Here is a 22,054-nt window from a genome sequence, read left to right as displayed (position 1 = left end):
AAAGAAAAAGGGAGATACTAAATGGACAAAGAAAGAAAGAAAGAAAGAAAGAAAGAAAGGAAAAGGGAGATACAAAATGGACAAAGAAAGAAAGAAAGAAAGAAAGAAAGAAAGGAAAAGGGAGATACTAAATGGACAAAGAAAGAAAGAAAGAAAGAAAGAAAGAAAGAAAGAAAGAAAGAAAGAAAGAAAGAAAGGAAAAGGGAGATACTAAATGGACAAAGAAAGAAAGAAAGAAAGAAAAAGAAAGAAAGAAAGAAAGAGATACTAAAAGAGCCGTGGTTTATCCGCGCGGGTTTGCGCTAGACTCGGTGTGTTTGTGAAGTGGAGCTAGCGACGCCTCAGGGCTGAATCACACTAAGCTGCTATTGAGCATGGGCTTCAGAGAGGCTGCATTGCTCTGACAGCATTATGGATTTTTTCTGAAGCTGGTAACTTAGTCAGGAGATCAGGTGCTTAACCAAGTGCAATTAACAAACCACTGCAATCCCATCACCCCAATCCCACACTCACACCTCATCTAGTCTCACTAATACGGAGAAAAAGAAAGTTCTAGATGTGTACAGGACAGCTATACAACTAAACAGCTGTACAACTAAACATCTGTACAACTAAACATCTGTACAGATATGAGTAACATCATACCCACATGCAGGTCTTCCCCAGACTGTTCCACAAATTTATCTTTGTCTTCTCTGTTCTGTGTGTTTTGTTGTGTGTTTTGTTGTGTTGTCTGTTCTAGATTGTTTTGTGTTATCTTGTTTGTGTTGTTTGTATTGTCTCTCTTCTGTTGTTCTGGGTTGTGTGTCATTTTGTATTGTCTCTTTTTTGTTGTCTTGTTTTATGTTGTCTGTTCCTTGTTGTTTGCTTCCTCTTCTGTATTGTTTGTAGTTTACTGTTGTGTTGTCTGTTGTTTTGTCTGTTCTGTGTTTTTTTGTTTTGTCTGTTCTGTTTTTTTGTTTTGTCTGTTCTGTGTTTTTTTGTTTTGTCTGTTCTGTTTGTTGTTTTGTCTGTTCTGTGTTGTCTGTTGTTTTGTCTGTTCTGTGTTTTTTTGTTTTGTCTGTTCTGTTTGTTGTTTTGTCTGTTCTGTGCTGTTTGTTGCTTTGTCTGTTCTGTGTTTGTTGTTTTGTCTGTTCTGTGTTTGTTGCTTTGTCTGTTCTGTGTTTGTTGTTTTGTCTGTTCTGTATTGTTTGTTGCTTTGTCTGTTGTGTTGTTTGTTGTTTTGTCTGTTCTGTGTTGTTTGTTGCTTTGTCTGTTCTGTATTGTTTGTTGCTTTGTCTGTTGTGTTGTTTGTTGTTTTGTCTGTTCTGTGTTGTTTGTTGCTTTGTCTGTTCTGTGTTGTTTGTTGTTTTGTCTGTTCTGTGTTGTTTTGTCTGTTGTTGATGTCTTGTCTGTTCCTTGTTGTTTGCTTCCTCTTCTGCATTGATTGTAGTTTGCTGTTGTGTTGTTTGTTCTGTGTTGTTTTTTGTTTTGTGTTGCTGTTCTGTGTTGTTTTTTGTTCTGTCTGTTTTGTGTTGTTGTTTTGTCTGTTCTGTGTTGTTTTTTGTTCTGTCTGTTCTGCGTTGTTGTTTTGTCTGTTCTGTGTTGTTTTTTGTTTTGTGTTGCTGTTCTGTGTTGTTTTTTGTTCTGTCTGTTTTGTGTTGTTTTTTGTTCTGTCTGTTCTGCGTTGTTGTTTTGTCTGTTCTGTGTTGTTTTTTGTTTTGTGTTGCTGTTCTGTGTTGTCTGTTGTTTTGTCTGTTCTGTGTTTTTTTGTTTTGTCTGTTCTGTTTGTTGTTTTGTCTGTTCTGTGCTGTTTGTTGCTTTGTCTGTTCTGTGTTTGTTGTTTTGTCTGTTCTGTGTTTGTTGCTTTGTCTGTTCTGTGTTTGTTGTTTTGTCTGTTCTGTATTGTTTGTTGCTTTGTCTGTTGTGTTGTTTGTTGTTTTGTCTGTTCTGTGTTGTTTGTTGCTTTGTCTGTTCTGTATTGTTTGTTGCTTTGTCTGTTGTGTTGTTTGTTGTTTTGTCTGTTCTGTGTTGTTTGTTGCTTTGTCTGTTCTGTGTTGTTTGTTGTTTTGTCTGTTCTGTGTTGTTTTGTCTGTTGTTGATGTCTTGTCTGTTCCTTGTTGTTTGCTTCCTCTTCTGCATTGATTGTAGTTTGCTGTTGTGTTGTTTGTTCTGTGTTGTTTTTTGTTTTGTGTTGCTGTTCTGTGTTGTTTTTTGTTCTGTCTGTTTTGTGTTGTTGTTTTGTCTGTTCTGTGTTGTTTTTTGTTCTGTCTGTTCTGCGTTGTTGTTTTGTCTGTTCTGTGTTGTTTTTTGTTTTGTGTTGCTGTTCTGTGTTGTTTTTTGTTCTGTCTGTTTTGTGTTGTTTTTTGTTCTGTCTGTTCTGCGTTGTTGTTTTGTCTGTTCTGTGTTGTTTTTTGTTTTGTGTTGCTGTTCTGTGTTGTTTGTTGTTTTGTCTGTTGTTTGATGTCTTGTCTGTTCCTTGTTGTTTGCTTCCTCTTCTGCATTGATTGTAGTTTGCTGTTGTGTTGTCTGTTCTGTGTTGTTTGGTGTTGCTGTTCTGTGTTGTGTTTTGTCTTGCCTGTTCTGTATTGTTTTTTTTGTTTTGTTTTGTCTGTTCTGTGTTGTTTGTTGTTTTGTCTGTTATGTGTTTTTTGTTTTATGTTGCTGTACTGGGTTGTTTGATGTTTTGTGTTGTCTCTTCTGTGTTGTGTTATACATTCTGTATTGTTGAATGTTGTGAATGTATGTTCTTTGGTTTAGTCTTTTCTATGTTATATGTTGTTTTGTGTTGTCTCGACTGTGTTATATGTTGTTTTGTGTTGTCTCGGCTGTGTTATATGTTGTTTTGTGTTGTCTCGACTGTGTTATATGTTGTTTTGTGTTTTCTCGACTGTGTTATATGTTGTTTTGTGTTTTCTCGGCTGTGTTATATGTTGTTTTGTGTTGTCTCGACTGTGTTATATGTTGTTTTGTGTTGTCTCGACTGTGTTATATGTTGTTTTGTGTTGTCTCGACTGTGTTATATGTTGTTTTGTGTTGTCTCGGCTGTGTTATATGTTGTTTTGTGTTGTCTCGACTGTGTTATATGTTGTTTTGTGTTTTCTCGGCTGTGTTATATGTTGTTTTGTGTTTTCTCGACTGTGTTATATGTTGTTTTGTGTTTTCTCGGCTGTGTTATATGTTGTTTTGTGTTTTCTCGGCTGTGTTATATGTTGTTTTGTGTTTTCTCGGCTGTGTTATATGTTGTTTTGTGTTTTCTCGGCTGTGTTATATGTTGTTTTGTGTTTTCTCGGCTGTGTTATATGTTGTTTTGTGTTTTCTCGGCTGTGTTATATGTTGTTTTGTGTTTTCTCGACTGTGTTATATGTTGTTTTGTGTTTTCTCGGCTGTGTTATATGTTGTTTTGTGTTGTCTCGGCTGTGTTATATGTTGTTTTGTGTTGTCTCGGCTGTGTTATATGTTGTTTTGTGTTGTCTCGACTGTGTTATATGTTGTTTTGTGTTTTCTCGGCTGTGTTATATGTTGTTTTGTGTTTTCTCGGCTGTGTTATATGTTGTTTTGTGTTGTCTCGGCTGTGTTATATGTTGTTTTGTGTTGTCTCGACTGTGTTATATGTTGTTTTGTCTTAACTGTGTTATGTGGTGTTTTGACTGTGTTGTGTGTAGCTTAGTGTTATGTCTCTTCTGTGTTGTATGTTGTATTGACTCTTTTGTGTTGTGTTGTGCGTTGTCTGTTCTGCATTGTTGAGTGTTGTGCCGTCTCTTCTGTGTGATGTTTTGTTTTGTCTTGACTTTGTTGTGTATATTTTAGTGTTCTGTTGTCTCTTCTGTGTTACATGGTGTTTTGTGCTGTCTTGTTGTGTATAATTAAGTGTTGTCTCTTCTGTGTTGTTTGTAGCTTTGTGGTGTGCAGTCTGTTCTGTGTTTTGTGTTATCCCTTCTGTATTGTTGAATGTTATGTCCCTCCGTGTTGTGTTGATTCTATTGATTCTAGTGCGGTTGTCTCTTCTGAACACCATCTTCTGACTCTCTACTGAACACCATCAGGATGAATTTATCTCACTGATTAATTCTCACACTCTCATAGCTGACAGCCTGAAAACCTTCCCAGAAGAGTGAAGGCCATCAGGAGCAACAGGAAGCAGCTCCATGTCACTGTCTAAGGTTCAGGACATGACACATATTGTATGTACGAGTGTGATGGTCAGGTGTCCACCTACATTTGGCCATAGACTGCTTGTGCTTTATTCTTTCCATTTTGAAATAACATGTTCAAACTTTGGAATATATTTACTTCTTAAAAACAAACCCTGATTTTTGACTTTTGAATTTTGGGACCGAATTGCACCCGTGATTTATTATTTGTTTTGACAGATCCTCAGGGTCTTTGTTTACGTGTGTTCAACTGTGTTAGCATTAAAAATTAAAAGTTAGACTTTTATCTGGATAATAACATTGTTGTGTTTTCTGATGTTTTTTATTGCTGTCCCGTTCAAGGGCTGTAAGGTTTTTTAGTCACGTGGTGTGAAAGCGGCGCTGCGCAGACTGATAGGTGTACAGTATCGCGAGAGCGGTTCTAGAGCATATTCCAGCACACACTCTCGCGGTGTGTGTGTGTGTGTGTATGTACAGAGAGAAGTCAGTCAAAAGTCATTTCTTTTCGGTTCTAATTCTTGATTTTTCTCAGCAACACTTTGCAAACTATCTGATGTTTCTTTAAATTAACAAGCCGAGATAGACATGCGCAAGTAGATAATCGGGGCGTTGATAAGGACACGCCTACGGACTATTAGGCCAATTAAAAGTCTTTATTCACCCCTTACAAAGTAACATGCAATTTACAATTACATAATCATGGCATCTATAATCGTATTCGCGATTAGAAAATCGATTAACTGTGCAGCCCTAATTCTGACACCTTTCTATCAGAACCAGCATTAACTTCTTCAGCAATTTCAGCAACAGTACAGCGCATCGATGAGCCTTGGCTGCTCATGACCTTGTCGCCGGGTCACCACTGTTCCTTCCTTGGACCACTTCTTATAGCTACTGACCACTGCAGACCAGGAACACCCCACAAGAGCTGCAGTTTTGGAGATCCAGTGGTCTAGCCATCACAATTTGGCCCTTCGTCAAACTCGCTCAAATCCTCACCCCTGCCCATTTTTCCTGCTTCTAACACGTCAACTTTGAGGACAAAATGTTCACTTGCTGCCGAATTTATCCCACCCACTAACAGGTGCCATGATGAGGACATAATCAGTGTTATTCACCTCACCCGTCAGTGGTCATAAAGTTTTGCCTGATCGGTGTATAATCCATTTCAAGTCTAGATGAAAAACGAAACAATATGGAAATTGAACTAGGAGGGGGCAAATACGTTTGCAAGGCACTCTACATTTTATATATTTATATATAAGTAATTAAAATGACATCCTCATCAAGGCTGCCAATTACTCTGTGTTATTAATATCGCAATAAATCATGCATCTGCTTAAAGCTGTTCAAAAACCCTTATTATAATCACAGCAAAACCTTCTAGAAGCATCCGAGTTAAAAAAATTGTTGCTGTAATAATCCTCTTTTGCCAATTCTGCCAAATCTTCAGATCCTGCCCATTGTGCATTTCAGAAATGTCTTCAAATATCATGACACTGGATTTGAATTGAAAGCGCACAGTAAAAGCCAGTGACACTTCTGCATTAATGCCTTAGGTAAAGAACAACAGAAGAGCAGAAGTGCAGCTGTTCTTCAGGTGACTGAGAATGTCAAGACAGGACGTGATCAGACTGTCAGCGAGAAAGGTCTGTCCACAGCCACGTTGAGGGATATTATAGTAGACTTGCAGTGCATAAACCCCTCATTACAAAGACGAACGCACATTTGAGAGTTCAGTGGTGCAAAAACCACAGGCGTTGAACTACCCAGAGGTGCCAAAAAAAGTGATCGGGTCAGATGAGTCATCCTTCACCATATTCTCTACAAGAGCCAGTGCATATGTGGTGCTGCGGACATTCCGAATGCTCACCTTCATCCTGTAATGAAAGCTTTTCCGTCCTGATGGGAGTGGTCTCTTCCAGGATGACTCCGCCCACCAACCACAACGCATGCAGGCTCAGTGAACGGTTTGATGAGCATGAAAATGATGTAAATTATATATCATGTCATGGCCTTCACAATCACCAGATAGGTCTCAGCACCAATGAGAGCTTTCGGAGTGACGTGTTAGACACCAACGCCATCATCAAAACATTAGCTGAAGGAAAATCTTTTTCTTTTTTTTTTTGCCATTATAGTACATTTCCAGAGACTTGTATAATCTTTGAAGCTGTTCTGGGGGATCATTATGGTCCAACATCTTACTAAGAGACTTTCACTTATACACTAGAGACACAGAGAGAGAGAGAGAGAGAGAGAGAGAGAGAAAATATAAAAAGATATAAGAGCGATAACACAACAGAGGAAAGACCACGAGGCAGAGAGACAGGGCAATGAGAGAGACAGTGGCAGAATGTGAAGCAGGGTTAAAAACACCACCAAGACAGAGTATGAGAGGAAACCGGATCAGAGGGAGAAAAAAATCCGAAAGAAGGATAGAGAAATAGAAGCAGGGAGACAGACAGAATAAGAGAGAAAACAATAGAAGGATACAGAGGGTGTGAGAGAACTGGAAAATGAGAGCCTAGAGAAAGAAACAGACCGAAAAAAAAGTACAGGGTAGACAGAATGAGAGAAAGAACGAGAATAACCACCCTTCCAACATTTAGATGAACCTCGGAGCGTCTAAGATTCGGGTTCTGATGATTTGCAACTCAAACTGTCCAGCCTACTTCTGTTCTGCTGAATCTGGCAAAAAAACAAAAGTGCTTAAAAATGCTTTACATAAACACAGTTGTTCATTAATGTTACATATAAACTATAAAAACTCCTTAAATGAGGCGTTCACACCTATCAGGCATAACATTATGACCACCTGCCTAATATTGTGTTGGTCCCTGTTTTGCTGCCAGAACAGCCCTGACCCGTCATGCACTGTGTATTCCGACACCTTTCCATCAGAACCAGCATTAACTTCTTCAGCAATTTGAGCAACAGTAGCTCGTCTGTTGGATCGGATCACACGGGTCAGCCTTCACTCCCCACGTGCATCAATGGCCGCCAGTTCACCACTGTTCCTTCCTTGGACCACTTTTGATAGATACTGACCACTGCAGACCGGGAACACCCCACAAGAGCTGCAGTTTTGGAGATGCTCTGATCCAGTGGTCTAGCCATCACAATTCGGCCCTTCATCAAACTCGCTCAAATCCGTACGCTTGCTCATTTTTCCTGCTTCTAACACGTCAACTTTGAGGACAAAATGTTCACTTGCTGCCTAATATATCCCACCCACTAACAGGTGCCATGATGAGGAGATAATCAGTGTTATTCACCTATCAGTGCTCATAATGTTATGCCTGATCGGTGTATGTTATTGCTTTATGACTAATAACTTTAGCTATGTTCAGACGTACAGTGCTGCAGGTCACCAGTAGCCGTTCCTACAACTGCTGGTTGCCACAGCAACATTTATCAATGGGCGGTACAACAAGCATTACAGCATTGTTTGACAAAAAAAAAAACAGTTCTCTTCCAGCTATAAAGAAACATCCTTATCCAGAGCGACGTACATTTTTATCTCTTTTTATACAACTGAGCAATTAAGGGCCTTTAAGGGATTTAAACTCACAACCATCCATTCAGTAGTCCAATACCTTAACCACTAATCTACCACATCCCCAACCTCTTTGTCATGGATCACATGTGCTCCCATTGGTAGTCACTGACTGTTTATATGCCGTTTATGCACATCTGTGATTAATTGCTGTCATTAACTGCTACTAATGCATGTTTACATATGTTTACATTAATCCTGTCAATTGACAGTTACAGACTGCACACTGATCAGCGCTATATTTGTCCTGTAGTGTATTGTATTGTCTGTCCGCATTGTCTATTGTCTTGCACTGTTTGCTCTAAGTTGCACACGATGCAACTTTATGTGGCTAGGACAACTTACTTTTCAGTCCTTAGCATCTGTGTTTCATGTAGCACCAGGGTCCTGGAAAAACGTTGTTCCATTTCATTATGTACTGCGTCAGCTACTGTATATATGGTTGAAATGGCAATAAAAGCTTCTTGACATGACTTGCACATTACTTTATCACGTCACGCCCACACCCTAGTCGTCGAACGCCGCAGTCGCTTGGAGGTCGCCAGCTCTAACTGAAAACAAAAGTCGATACAACGCTGCAATACTTACAACTTACTTAAGTCTCCAATACCAGTGCTTTGTGATAAACTGAGATAAAGCTGCTCCTATGAAAGGTTTCTGAAAGGAGGACTTTACCAAAGTTTATCAAAACTAGCTGTATTTTATTTTTTTTAGCTAATTAGACCATCAGCTTTTCCACCTATTTCACTATAAACAGAAAAACGTCCAACATGTAGCTCTTAGCTGTGAAAAAAACGCTCCTGTTATTAAAAAATAGAGCATTACCTCATGCTTTCCTACTTAACCCAGCTAATATTCAAAAATTACCCGGCTAGCATGATTAGCCAACAAAGTCTCCTCCTATTCCTTTAATTTGTATTATCTGGTCGATTTATGGCAGGAAATAACACTTGAAGTCAGTCAGTTTATTGCTTTACCTTATAGGAATTTCGATCATAACCCATTTAGCCATTAAGCATGAGCTAACAATAGGAGCTTCCTTTTAGCGTTACATCAAAAACATTCTTTTTGTCTTTTTTGACGGTCAAAAATAATATAAGCGGCAAGAATGCATATCAATATAAGCTACTCTATCAAAATAACATTACACATAGTTAACTTTCATTGTCATTATTCTTCTTGGAGGCAGAATGGCTTTTTGAGGTTGGACTGAACCATTAACAAGTAGGGGGGCTATCCAAAACTAATCAGGTTTCTATTCTGTCTTTACCAATTATGTGCTAAAGTGTTTAATCGAACGCAACAAAAATAAAAAGGTCCAACTTTTGAAGATCACCCCCTCTCCCATACATACACACACACACACACCTGGTTCTGCCTCATTTGTATTGTCCTTCTCTTGCTCTTTTAAAATCTACCTTCGCTTCAGTTGACTCCTGGCTTCTGTATACATTTTCTTGTTTACTCTTAGAAAACAGTAATTTGCTCCCTGTTGTCCCAAACGGTCAGAGCAACACAGCTGCTGTTTGGAATTAGCATAAAAGTTGGAAACTTTTCCTTCCTTCGCTCACTTATTCACGCCTCTCCATTAATAATGAACAGGCATCGCAATCACCCACGTCTCTGTGACTCGGTGACAGAAATAGGGGTTTTTTAGCGCCATGTTTCTTTGCGAAACTCAGCCCAGGACACGTTTGTGCCACCGAAGATGCCGGCGTTGTGTTTTTTCTTTTTTTTGTCTTCCCCCTCGCCCTGACATTTTTATTATATAGCTTTGCAGACTATAAATGTCTTCTCTGCATCCATCTGTGGCATGAATATAGAGCATCCTCTTTTACAGCAGAGTAATGAAATGGACATTGAATGTGGGTCAGGATGGAGAAAGCTGCATAAAGCTGGATTAACATGACTAAGCTGAGTTTAGCCGATGTAGATATCTGATATATTACGATTTTGGGGAGGGGATATTGCAGTGGATTAAAACATGTTAATGTGATTGCTTCTGAACGGTTCGGATATAAGAGATGAGCAGAAGTTTGGAGCCAAATTTGTAAACAAGCTTTTTATTTGTTTTGAGAATTTTCTTTTTTTCCCCCCGAAATATTGATTTCCTGCAGTGAGAGCTTCCAGCTTTTCTTACACGCTATAACTGATCCTACAAGAAATAATCAACACTAAAGCAGGACAATACGATGATATGATACTGATATCATGATATACTCGCAGCATGAGCCACTTTTCTATGTATGTCGGTGCTTTTAAAACCTGCTTTTGTTATTCATCGGAACTGACTGGACATTTCAAACTAGTCTGTGTCAATTCCCCCTTTTTCTTTTATTTAATGTTGGACAAAATTGAGGGAACTAATGAAGCCCCGTGTTGCCCCAGTGTGTGGTGTTATACACGGATCAGGCATAACATTATGACCACTGAGCGGTGCCGTGAATAAGACTGATTATCTCCTCATCATGGCACCTGTTAGTGGGTGGGATATATTAGGCAGCAAGTGAACATTTTCTCCTCAAAGTTGACGTGATAGAAGCAGGAAAAATGGGCAAGCATAAGGATTTATGACCACTGGGAGAGAAGCATCTCCAAAACTGCAGCTCTTGTGGGGTGTTCCCGGTCTGCAGTGGTCAGTATCTATCAAAAGTGGTCCAAGGATGGAACAGTGGTGAAGGCTGGCCCGTGTGATCCGATCCAACAGACGAGCTACTGTTGCTCAAAATGCTGAAGAAGTTAATGCTGGTTCTGATAGAAAGGCACCAGAACACATAGTGCATGACTGGTCAGGGCTGTTTTGGCAGCAAAAGGGGGACCAACACAATATTAGGCAGGTAGTCATAATGTTATCCTTGATAGGTGTGAAAGAGTGTGGAATTTAATCAGACTAAAGCTCATCTGCTTAAAAATATCAGAACTGATTAGAATCCAATAAACATAAATTAATAAGTATGCAGACTTTTCAATTATGAAGCCACGTAAATAAACAAACACATGGGGGAAGGGAAGGGAAGGGAAGGAAGAAGATCAGAGGTAAAGAAAGAAATGAAGAGAGAGCAAGAGAAAGAAAGAAAGAAAGAAAGAAAGAAAGAAAGAAAGAAAGAAAGAAAGAAAGAAAGAAAGAAAGAAAGAAGGGAAAGTAGTGATGACAGAATAAGAAATAATATTGTTTAAGGAAGAAAGGGAAAATGAAGAGAGGATATATATTTTGTGGTGTGTTGTACTGTATGTCGTGTGTTATCTGTTCTGTGTTGTGATGTCTGTTCTGTGTTGTGTGTGTTGTCTGTTCTGTGTTGTGTGTGTTGTCTGTTCTGTGTTGTGATGTCTGTTCTGTGTTGTGTGTGTTGTCTGTTCTGTGTTGTGATGTCTGTTCTGTGTTGTGATGTCTGTTCTGTGTTGTGTGTGTTGTCTGTTCTGTGTTGTGTGTGATGTCTGTTCTGTGTTGTGATGTCTGTTCTGTGTTGTGTGTGTTGTCTGTTCTGTGTTGTGTGTGTTGTCTGTTCTGTGTTGTGATATCTGTTCTGTGTTGTGTGTGTTGTCTGTTCTGTGTTGTGTGTGTTGTCTGTTCTGTGTTGTGATGTCTGTTCTGTGTTGTGTTGTGTTGTCTGTTCTGTGTTGTGTGTGTTGTCTGTTCTGTGTTGTGTTGTCTGTTCTGTGTTGTGTGTGTTGTCTGTTCTGTGTTGTGTGTGTTGTCTGTTCTGTGTTGTGATGTCTGTTCTGTGTTGTGTGTTGTCTGTTCTGTGTTGTGTTGTCTGTTCTTTGTTGTGTGTGTTGTCTGTTCTGTGTTGTGTGTGTTGTCTGTTCTGTGTTGTGTTGTGTTGTCTGTTCTGTGTTGTGTGTGTTGTCTGTTCTGTGTTGTGTTGTCTGTTCTGTGTTGTGTGTGTTGTCTGTTCTGTGTTGTGTGTGTTGTCTGTTCTGTGTTGTGATGTCTGTTCTGTGTTGTGTGTGTTGTCTGTTCTGTGTTGTGTTGTCTGTTCTGTGTTGTGTGTGTTGTCTGTTCTGTGTTGTGTGTGTTGTCTGTTCTGTGTTGTGTGTGTTGTCTGTTCTGTGTTGTGATGTCTGTTCTGTGTTGTGTGTGTTGTCTGTTCTGTGTTGTGATGTCTGTTCTGTGTTGTGTTGTCTGTTCTGTGTTGTGTTGTCTGTTCTGTGTTGTGTGTGTTGTCTGTTCTGTGTTGTGATGTCTGTTCTGTGTTGTGTGTGTTGTCTGTTCTGTGTTGTGTTGTCTGTTCTGTGTTGTGATGTCTGTTCTGTGTTGTGTTGTCTGTTCTGTGTTGTGTGTGTTGTCTGTTCTGTGTTGTGATGTCTGTTCTGTGTTGTGTGTGTTGTCTGTTCTGTGTTGTGTTGTCTCTTCTGTGTTGTGATGTCTGTTCTGTGTTGTGTGTGTTGTCTGTTCTGTGTTGTGTGTGTTGTCTGTTCTGTGTTGTGATGTCTGTTCTGTGTTGTGATGTCTGTTCTGTGTTGTGATGTCTGTTCTGTGTTGTGTTGTCTGTTCTGTGTTGTGTGTGTTGTCTGTTCTGTGTTGTGATGTCTGTTCTGTGTTGTGTGTGTTGTCTGTTCTGTGTTGTGTGTGTTGTCTGTTCTGTGTTGTGTGTGTTGTCTGTTCTGTGTTGTGATGTCTGTTCTGTGTTGTGATGTCTGTTCTGTGTTGTGTTGTCTGTTCTGTGTTGTGTGTGTTGTCTGTTCTGTGTTGTGTTGTCTGTTCTGTGTTGTGTTGTCTGTTCTGTGTTGTGTGTGTTGTCTGTTCTGTGTTGTGATGTCTGTTCTGTGTTGTGTTGTCTGTTCTGTGTTGTGTTGTCTGTTCTGTGTTGTGTGTGTTGTCTGTTCTGTGTTGTGTTTTCTGTTCTGTTTTGTGTGTGTTGTCTGTTCTGTGTTGTGTTGTCTGTTCTGTGTTGTGATGTCTGTTCTGTGTTGTGTGTGTTGTCTGTTCTGTGTTGTGTGTGTTGTCTGTTCTGTGTTGTGATGTCTGTTCTGTTCTGTGTTGTGTGTGTTGTCTGTTCTGTGTTGTGTGTGTTGTCTGTTCTGTGTTGTGATGTCTGTTCTGTGTGTGTTGTCTGTTCTGTGTTGTGATGTCTGTTCTGTGTTGTGATGTCTGTTCTGTGTTGTGTGTGTTGTTTGTTCTGTGTTGTGTTGTCTGTTCTGTGTTGTGTTGTCTGTTCTGTGTTGTGATGTCTGTTCTGTGTTGTGTTGTCTGTTCTGTGTTGTGTGTGTTGTCTGTTCTGTGTTGTGATGTCTGTTCTGTGTTGTGTTGTCTGTTCTGTGTTGTGTTGTCTGTTCTGTGTTGTGATGTCTGTTCTGTGTTGTGTTGTCTGTTCTGTGTTGTGTGTGTTGTCTGTTCTGTGTTGTGTGTGTTGTCTGTTCTGTGTTGTGTTGTCTGTTCTGTGTTGTGTGTGTTGTCTGTTCTGTGTTCTGATGTCTGTTCTGTGTTGTGTGTGTTGTCTGTTCTGTGTTGTGTGTGTTGTCTGTTCTGTGTTGTGTTGTCTGTTCTGTGTTGTGTGTTTTGTCTGTTCTGTGATGTCTGTTCTGTGTTGTGTGTGTTGTCTGTTCTGTGTTGTGATGTCTGTTCTGTGTTGTGTGTGTTGTCTGTTCTGTGTTGTGATGTCTGTTCTGTGTTGTGTGTGTTGTCTGTTCTGTGTTGTGATGTCTGTTCTGTGTTGTGTGTGTTGTTTGTTCTGTGTTGTGTGTGTTGTCTGTTCTGTGTTGTGATGTCTGTTCTGTGTTGTGTTGTCTGTTCTGTGTTGTGTGTGTTGTCTGTTCTGTGTTGTGATGTCTGTTCTGTGTTGTGTGTGTTTGTTCTGTGTTGTGTGTGTTGTCTGTTCTGTGTTGTGTTGTCTGTTCTGTGTTGTGTTGTCTGTTCTGTGTTGTGTGTGTTTGTTCTGTGTTGTGTTGTCTGTTCTGTGTTGTGTGTGTTGTCTGTTCTGTGTTGTGTGTGTTGTCTGTTCTGTGTTGTGTTGTCTGTTCTGTGTTGTGTGTGTTGTCTGTTCTGTGTTGTGTGTGTTGTCTGTTCTGTGTTGTGATGTCTGTTCTGTGTTGTGTGTGTTGTCTGTTCTGTGTTGTCTGTTCTGTGTTGTGATGTCTGTTCTGTGTTGTGATGTCTGTTCTGTGTTGTGTGTGTTGTTTGTTCTGTGTTGTGTTGTCTGTTCTGTGTGTGTTGTCTGTTCTGTGTTGTGTGTGTTGTCTGTTCTGTGTTGTGTTGTCTGTTCTGTGTTGTGTGTGTTGTCTGTTCTGTGTTGTGTGTGTTGTCTGTTCTGTGTTGTGATGTCTGTTCTGTGTGTGTTGTCTATTCTGTGTGTGTTGTCTGTTCTGTGTTGTGTGTGTTGTCTGTTCTGTGTTGTGATGTCTGTTCTGTGTTGTGTGTGTTGTCTGTTCTGTGTTGAGATGTCTGTTCTGTGTTGTGTGTGTTGTCTGTTCTGTGTTGTGTTGTCTGTTCTGTGTTGTGTGTGTTGTCTGTTCTGTGTTGTGTTGTCTGTTCTGTGTTGTGTGTTGTCTGTTCTGTGTTGTGTGTGTTGTCTGTTCTGTGTTGTGTGTGTTGTCTGTTCTGTGTTGTGTTGTCTGTTCTGTGTTGTGTGTGTTGTCTGTTCTGTGTTGTGATGTCTGTTCTGTGTTGTGTTGTCTGTTATGTGTGTGTTGTCTGTTCTGTGTGTGTTGTCTGTTCTGTGTTGTGATGTCTGTTCTGTGTTGTGTTGTCTGTTCTGTGTTGTGTGTGTTGTCTGTTCTGTGTTGTGATGTCTGTTCTGTGTTGTGTTGTGTTGTCTGTTCTGTGTTGTGTGTGTTGTCTGTTCTGTGTTGTGTGTGTTGTCTGTTCTGTGTTGTGTGTGTTGTCTGTTCTGTGTTCTGATGTCTGTTCTGTGTTGTGTTGTCTGTTCTGTGTTGTGTGTGTTGTCTGTTCTGTGTTGTGATGTCTGTTCTGTGTTGTGTGTGTTGTCTGTTCTGTGTTGTGTGTGTTGTCTGTTCTGTGTTGTGATGTCTGTTCTGTGTTGTGTGTGTTGTCTGTTCTGTGTTGTGATGTCTGTTCTGTGTTGTGATGTCTGTTCTGTGTTGTGTGTGTTGTCTGTTCTGTGTTGTGATGTCTGTTCTGTGTTGTGTGTGTTGTCTGTTCTGTGTTGTGTGTGTTGTCTGTTCTGTGTTGTGTGTGTTGTCTGTTCTGTGTTGTGTTGTCTGTTCTGTGTTGTGTGTGTTGTCTGTTCTGTGTTGTGTGTGTTGTCTGTTCTGTGTTGTGTTGTCTGTTCTGTGTTGTGATGTCTGTTCTGTGTTGTGTTGTCTGTTCTGTGTTGTGTGTGTTGTCTGTTCTGTGTTGTGTTGTCTGTTCTGTGTTGTGTGTGTTGTCTGTTCTGTGTTGTGATGTCTGTTCTGTGTTGTGTGTGTTGTCTGTTCTGTGTTGTGTGTGTTGTCTGTTCTGTGTTGTGATGTCTGTTCTGTGTTGTGTGTGTTGTCTGTTCTGTGTTGTGTGTGTTGTCTGTTCTGTGTTGTGTTGTCTGTTCTGTGTTGTGTGTGTTGTCTGTTCTGTGTTGTGTTGTCTGTTCTGTTTTGTGTGTGTTGTCTGTTCTGTTTTGTGTGTGTTGTCTGTTCGGTGTTGTGTGTGTTGTCTGTTCTGTGTTGTGATGTCTGTTCTGTGTTGTGTGTGTTGTCTGTTCTGTGTTGTGTGTGTTGTCTGTTCTGTGTTGTGATGTCTGTTCTGTGTTGTGTGTGTTGTCTGTTCTGTGTTGTGATGTCTGTTCTGTGTTGTGATGTCTGTTCTGTGTTGTGTTGTCTGTTCTGTGTTGTGTGTGTTGTCTGTTCTGTGTTGTGATGTCTGTTCTGTGTTGTGTGTGTTGTCTGTTCTGTGTTGTGATGTCTGTTCTGTGTTGTGATGTCTGTTCTGTGTTGTGTGTGTTGTCTGTTCTGTGTTGTGTGTGTTGTCTGTTCTGTTTTGTGTGTGTTGTCTGTTCTGTGTTGTGTGTGTTGTCTGTTCTGTGTTGTGATGTCTGTTCTGTGTTGTGTGTGTTGTCTGTTCTGTGTTGTGATGTCTGTTCTGTGTTGTGATGTCTGTTCTGTGTTGTGTGTGTTGTCTGTTCTGTGTTTTGTGTGTTGTCTGTTCTGTGTTGTGTGTGTTGTCTGTTCTGTGTTGTGATATCTGTTCTGTGTTGTGTGTGTTGTCTGTTCTGTGTTGTGATGTCTGTTCTGTGTTGTGTTGTCTGTTCTGTGTTGTGTGTGTTGTCTGTTCTGTGTTGTGTGTGTTGTCTGTTCTGTGTTGTGATGTCTGTTCTGTGTTGTGTGTGTTGTCTGTTCTGTGTTGTGATGTCTGTTCTGTGTTGTGTGTGTTGTCTGTTCTGTGTTGTGTTGTCTGTTCTGTGTTGTGATGTCTGTTCTGTGTTGTGTGTGTTGTCTGTTCTGTGTTGTGATGTCTGTTCTGTGTTGTGTGTGTTGTCTGTTCTGTGTTGTGTTGTCTGTTCTGTGTTGTGTGTGTTGTCTGTTCTGTGTTGTGATGTCTGTTCTGTGTTGTGTTGTCTGTTCTGTGTTGTGTGTGTTGTCTGTTCTGTGTTGTGATGTCTGTTCTGTGTTGTGTGTGTTGTCTGTTCTGTGTTGTGTTGTCTGTTCTGTGTTGTGTGTGTTGTCTGTTCTGTGTTGTGTTGTCTGTTCTGTGTTGTGTGTGTTGTCTGTTCTGTGTTGTGATGTCTGTTCTGTGTTGTGTGTGTTGTCTGTTCTGTGTTGTGATGTCTGTTCTGTGTTGTGATGTCTGTTCTGTGTTGTGTGTGTTGTCTGTTCTGTGTTGTGTGTGTTGTCTGTTCTGTGTTGTGTGTGTTGTCTGTTCTGTGTTGTGTGTGTTGTCTGTTCTGTGTTGTGATGTCTGTTCTGTGTTGTGTGTGTTGTCTGTTCTGTGTTGTGTGTGTTGTCTGTTCTGTGTTGTGATGTCTGTTCTGTGTTGTGTGTGTTGTCTGTTCTGTGTTGTGTGTGTTGTCTGTTCTGTGTTGTGATGTCTGTTCTGTGTTGTGTGTGTTGTCTGTTCTGTGTTGTGTGTGTTGTCTGTTCTGTGTTGTGTTGTCTGTTCTGTTTTGTGTGTGTTGTCTGTTCTGTGTTGTGTGTGTTGTCTGTTCTGTGTTGTGATGTCTGTTCTGTGTTGTGTGTGTTGTCTGTTCTGTGTTGTGATGTCTGTTCTGTGTTGTGTGTGTTGTCTGTTCTGTGTTGTGTGTGTTGTCTGTTCTGTGTTGTGATGTCTGTTCTGTGTTGTGTGTGTTGTCTGTTCTGTGTTGTGTGTGTTGTCTGTTCTGTGTTGTGATGTCTGTTCTGTGTTGTGTTGTCTGTTCTGTGTTGTGTGTGTTGTCTGTTCTGTGTTGTGATGTCTGTTCTGTGTTGTGTGTGTTGTCTGTTCTGTGTTGTGATGTCTGTTCTGTGTTGTGTGTGTTGTCTGTTCTGTGTTGTGTGTGTTGTCTGTTCTGTGTTGTGATGTCTGTTCTGTGTTGTGTGTGTTGTCTGTTCTGTGTTGTGATGTCTGTTCTGTGTTGTGATGTCTGTTCTGTGTTGTGTGTGTTGTCTGTTCTGTGTTGTGTGTGTTGTCTGTTCTGTGTTGTGTGTGTTGTCTGTTCTGTGTTGTGTGTGTTGTCTGTTCTGTGTTGTGATGTCTGTTCTGTGTTGTGTGTGTTGTCTGTTCTGTGTTGTGTGTGTTGTCTGTTCTGTGTTGTGTTGTCTGTTCTGTGTTGTGTGTGTTGTCTGTTCTGTGTTGTGTGTGTTGTCTGTTCTGTGTTGTGTGTGTTGTCTGTTCTGTGTTGTGTGTGTTGTCTGTTCTGTTTTGTGTGTGTTGTCTGTTCTGTGTTGTGTGTGTTGTCTGTTCTGTGTTGTGTGTGTTGTCTGTTCTGTGTTGTGTGTGTTGTCTGTTCTGTGTTGTGATGTCTGTTCTGTGTTGTCTGTTCTGTGTTGTGTGTGTTGTCTGTTCTGTGTTGTGATGTCTGTTCTGTGTTGTGTGTGTTGTCTGTTCTGTGTGTGTTGTCTGTTCTGTGTTGTGATGTCTGTTCTGTGTTGTGATGTCTGTTCTGTGTGTGTTGTCTGTTCTGTGTTGTGATGTCTGTTCTGTGTTGTGTGTGTTGTCTGTTCTGTGTTGTGATGTCTGTTCTGTGTTGTGTGTGTTGTCTGTTCTGTGTTGTGTTGTCTGTTCTGTGTTGTGTGTGTTGTCTGTTCTGTGTGTGTTGTCTGTTCTGTGTTGTGATGTCTGTTCTGTGTTGTGTGTGTTGTCTGTTCTGTGTTGTGTTGTCTGTTCTGTGTTGTGATGTCTGTTCTGTGTTGTGTGTGTTGTCTGTTCTGTGTTGTGTTGTCTGTTCTGTGTTGTGTGTGTTGTCTGTTCTGTGTTGTGATGTCTGTTCTGTGTTGTGATGTCTGTTCTGTGTTGTGTGTTGTCTGTTCTGTGTGTGTTGTCTGTTCTGTGTTGTGATGTCTGTTCTGTGTTGTGTTGTCTGTTCTGTGTTGTGTGTGTTGTCTGTTCTGTGTTGTGATGTCTGTTCTGTGTTGTGTGTGTTGTCTGTTCTGTGTTGTGTGTGTTGTCTGTTCTGTGTTGTGTGTGTTGTCTGTTCTGTGTTGTGTTGTCTGTTCTGTGTTGTGTGTGTTGTCTGTTCTGTGTTGTGATATCTGTTCTGTGTTTTGTGTGTTGTCTGTTCTGTGTTGTGTGTGTTGTCTGTTCTGTGTTGTGATATCTGTTCTGTGTTTTGTGTGTTGTCTGTTCTGTGTTGTGTGTGTTGTCTGTTCTGTGTTGTGATGTCTGTTCTGTGTTGTGTTGTCTGTTCTGTGTTGTGATGTCTGTTCTGTGTTGTGTTGTCTGTTCTGTGTTGTGTGTGTTGTCTGTTCTGTGTTGTGTGTGTTGTCTGTTCTGTGTTGTGATGTCTGTTCTGTGTTGTGTTGTCTGTTCTGTTTTGTGTGTGTTGTCTGTTCTGTGTTGTGTGTGTTGTCTGTTCTGTGTTGTGTTGTCTGTTCTGTGTTGTGTTGTCTGTTCTGTGTTGTGTTGTCTGTTCTGTGTTGTGTGTGTTGTCTGTTCTGTGTTGTGATGTCTGTTCTGTGTTGTGTGTGTTGTCTGTTCTGTGTTGTGATGTCTGTTCTGTGTTGTGATGTCTGTTCTGTGTTGTGTGTGTTGTCTGTTCTGTGTTGTGTGTGTTGTCTGTTCTGTTTTGTGTGTGTTGTCTGTTCTGTGTTGTGTGTGTTGTCTGTTCTGTGTTGTGATGTCTGTTCTGTGTTGTGTGTGTTGTCTGTTCTGTGTTGTGTGTGTTGTCTGTTCTGTGTTGTGATGTCTGTTCTGTGTTGTGTGTGTTGTCTGTTCTGTGTTGTGTGTGTTGTCTGTTCTGTGTTGTGTGTGTTGTCTGTTCTGTGTTGTGATGTCTGTTCTGTGTTGTGTTGTCTGTTCTGTGTTGTGTGTGTTGTCTGTTCTGTGTTGTGATGTCTGTTCTGTGTTGTGTGTGTTGTCTGTTCTGTGTTGTGATGTCTGTTCTGTGTTGTGTTGTCTGTTCTGTGTTGTGTGTGTTGTCTGTTCTGTGTTGTGATGTCTGTTCTGTGTTGTGTGTGTTGTCTGTTCTGTGTTGTGATGTCTGTTCTGTGTTGTGTTGTCTGTTCTGTGTTGTGTGTGTTGTCTGTTCTGTGTTGTGTGTGTTGTCTGTTCTGTTTTGTGTGTGTTGTCTGTTCTGTGTTGTGTGTGTTGTCTGTTCTGTGTTGTGATGTCTGTTCTGTGTTGTGTGTGTTGTCTGTTCTGTGTTGTGATGTCTGTTCTGTGTTGTGTGTGTTGTCTGTTCTGTGTTGTGTGTGTTGTCTGTTCTGTGTTGTGATGTCTGTTCTGTGTTGTGTGTGTTGTCTGTTCTGTGTTGTGTGTGTTGTCTGTTCTGTGTTGTGATGTCTGTTCTGTGTTGTGATGTCTGTTCTGTGTTGTGTTGTCTGTTCTGTGTTGTGTGTGTTGTCTGTTCTGTGTTGTGTTGTCTGTTCTGTTTTGTGTGTGTTGTCTGTTCTGTGTTGTGTGTGTTGTCTGTTCTGTGTTGTGATGTCTGTTCTGTGTTGTGTGTGTTGTCTGTTCTGTGTTGTGTGTGTTGTCTGTTCTGTGTTGTGATGTCTGTTCTGTGTTGTGTGTGTTGTCTGTTCTGTGTTGTGTGTGTTGTCTGTTCTGTGTTGTGATGTCTGTTCTGTGTTGTGTGTGTTGTCTGTTCTGTGTTGTGTGTGTTGTCTGTTCTGTGTTGTGTGTTGTCTGTTCTGTGTTGTGTGTGTTGTCTGTTCTGTGTTGTGATGTCTGTTCTGTGTGTGTTGTCTGTTCTGTGTTGTGATGTCTGTTCTGTGTTGTGTGTGTTGTCTGTTCTGTGTTGTGATGTCTGTTATGTGTGTGTTGTCTGTTCTGTGTGTGTTGTCTGTTCTGTGTTGTGATGTCTGTTCTGTGTTGTGTTGTCTGTTCTGTGTTGTGTTGTCTGTTCTGTGTTGTGTGTGTTGTCTGTTCTGTGTTGTGTTGTCTGTTCTGTGTTGTGTTGTCTGTTCTGTGTTGTGTTGTCTGTTCTGTGTTGTGTGTGTTGTCTGTTCTGTGTTATGATGTCTGTTCTGTGTTGTGTGTGTTGTCTGTTCTGTGTTGTGTGTGTTGTCTGTTCTGTGTTGTGTGTGTTGTCTGTTCTGTGTTATGATGTCTGTTCTGTGTTGTGTGTGTTGTCTGTTCTGTGTTGTGTGTGTTGTCTGTTCTGTGTTATGATGTCTGTTCTGTGTTGTGTGTGTTGTCTGTTCTGTGTTGTGATGTCTGTTCTGTGTGTGTTGTCTGTTCTGTGTGTGTTGTCTGTTCTGTGTTGTGTTGTCTGTTCTGTGTTGTGTGTGTTGTCTGTTCTGTGTTGTGTGTGTTGTCTGTTCTGTGTTGTGTTATCTGTTCTGTGTTGTGTTGTCTGTTCTGTGTTGTGTGTGTTGTCTGTTCTGTGTTGTGTTGTCTGTTCTGTGTTGTGTGTGTTGTCTGTTCTGTGTTGTGTGTGTTGTCTGTTCTGTGTTGTGTTGTCTGTTCTGTGTTGTGTTGTCTGTTCTGTGTTGTCTGTTCTGTGTGTGTTGTCTGTTCTGTGTTGTGTTGTCTGTTCTGTGTTGTGTTGTCTGTTCTGTGTTGTGATGTCTGTTCTGTGTGTGTTGTCTGTTCTGTGTTGTGTGTGTTGTCTGTTCTGTGTTGTGATGTCTGTTCTGTGTGTGTTGTCTGTTCTGTGTGTGTTGTCTGTTCTGTGTTGTGTTGTCTGTTCTGTGTTGTGTTGTCTGTTCTGTGTTGTGTGTGTTGTCTGTTCTGTGTTGTGTTGTCTGTTCTGTGTTGTGTTGTCTGTTCTGTGTTGTCTGTTCTGTGTGTGTTGTCTGTTCTGTGTTGTGTTGTCTGTTCTGTGTTGTGTTGTCTGTTCTGTGTTGTGATGTCTGTTCTGTGTGTGTTGTCTGTTCTGTGTTGTGTTGTCTGTTCTGTGTTGTGTTGTCTGTTCTGTGTTGTGTTGTCTGTTCTGTGTGTGTTGTCTGTTCTGTGTTGTGTTGTCTGTTCTGTGTTGTGTTATCTGTTCTGTGTTGTGTTATCTGTTCTGTGTTGTGTTGTCTGTTCTGTGTGTGTTGTCTGTTCTGTGTTGTGTTGTCTGTTCTGTGTTGTGTTATCTGTTCTGTGTTGTGTTATCTGTTCTGTGTTGTGTTGTCTGTTCTGTGTTGTGTTGTCTGTTCTGTGTTGTGTTGTCTGTTCTATGTGTTGTGCGCTGTGTTCTCTGTTATATATTGCGATGTCCCGTCTTTGTAATAATAATTCTGATCCAATATTAATCTCAGCTCACTATTGCCGTGATGTTGATGTTCTATATCAGACTGGTACATACCTATCACACACACACACACACACACACACACACAATAATTCATATCCAAAGCTAGAATATCTTCTTAATCCTTCAAAGCCTTAAAATTAAAAGTAACACCCACACACACACACACACACACACACACAGAGGAAGACTGTTAGATTAGTGCAGAAGCAATATTTAATCCAAAACAAGCGAGAAGAAGTGAGCAAAATAAGTTTTTGCTCCAGAGTGAATGGAAAGGCAGTAAGAAGCTGTGAGGGTTTAATAATGACCTGCTGGGACATGCCTGTTGTGTTTGGCAAAATCTGTCCCACTTTCCCATCAGCACCATCAAAATAAAATATCTAACAAACCCAGAGGCGAGCACAGCTGGATTCAGAACAAACACGCAGCACTAAACGACTTTACGTGGTTACTTTATTTCTCCTAGAAGTCTCTGAAATCCTTCTGCATCTGAGATACGGAGGCACGACACGCTGGGGCTTTTATTTCTGCCTCTGCGGGAGCGTTTTAAGCCTTTTACATCCAGATGCTGCCAGAAGAAGAAAAAATTAGTGAGCAGATCTCAAAGACAGAAAGCCCAA

At 40.8% G+C, this 22,054-nt stretch overlaps 1 protein-coding gene across 1 annotated transcript in view; it reads right to left on the bottom strand.

The window, feature by feature from the left end:
• Positions 1-22,054, bottom strand: part of dok6 (docking protein 6) — an 87,208-nt gene that overhangs the window by 64,997 nt on the left and 157 nt on the right. The window lies entirely within an intron of this gene.

This window comes from Hemibagrus wyckioides, linkage group LG23 (assembly GCF_019097595.1).
Source record: "Hemibagrus wyckioides isolate EC202008001 linkage group LG23, SWU_Hwy_1.0, whole genome shotgun sequence".
In the NCBI taxonomy this organism is placed as follows: domain Eukaryota; kingdom Metazoa; phylum Chordata; class Actinopteri; order Siluriformes; family Bagridae; genus Hemibagrus; species Hemibagrus wyckioides.
The sequence above is the reverse complement of the archived record's forward strand: the minus strand, read 5'-3'. Positions and strand labels throughout refer to the sequence as shown.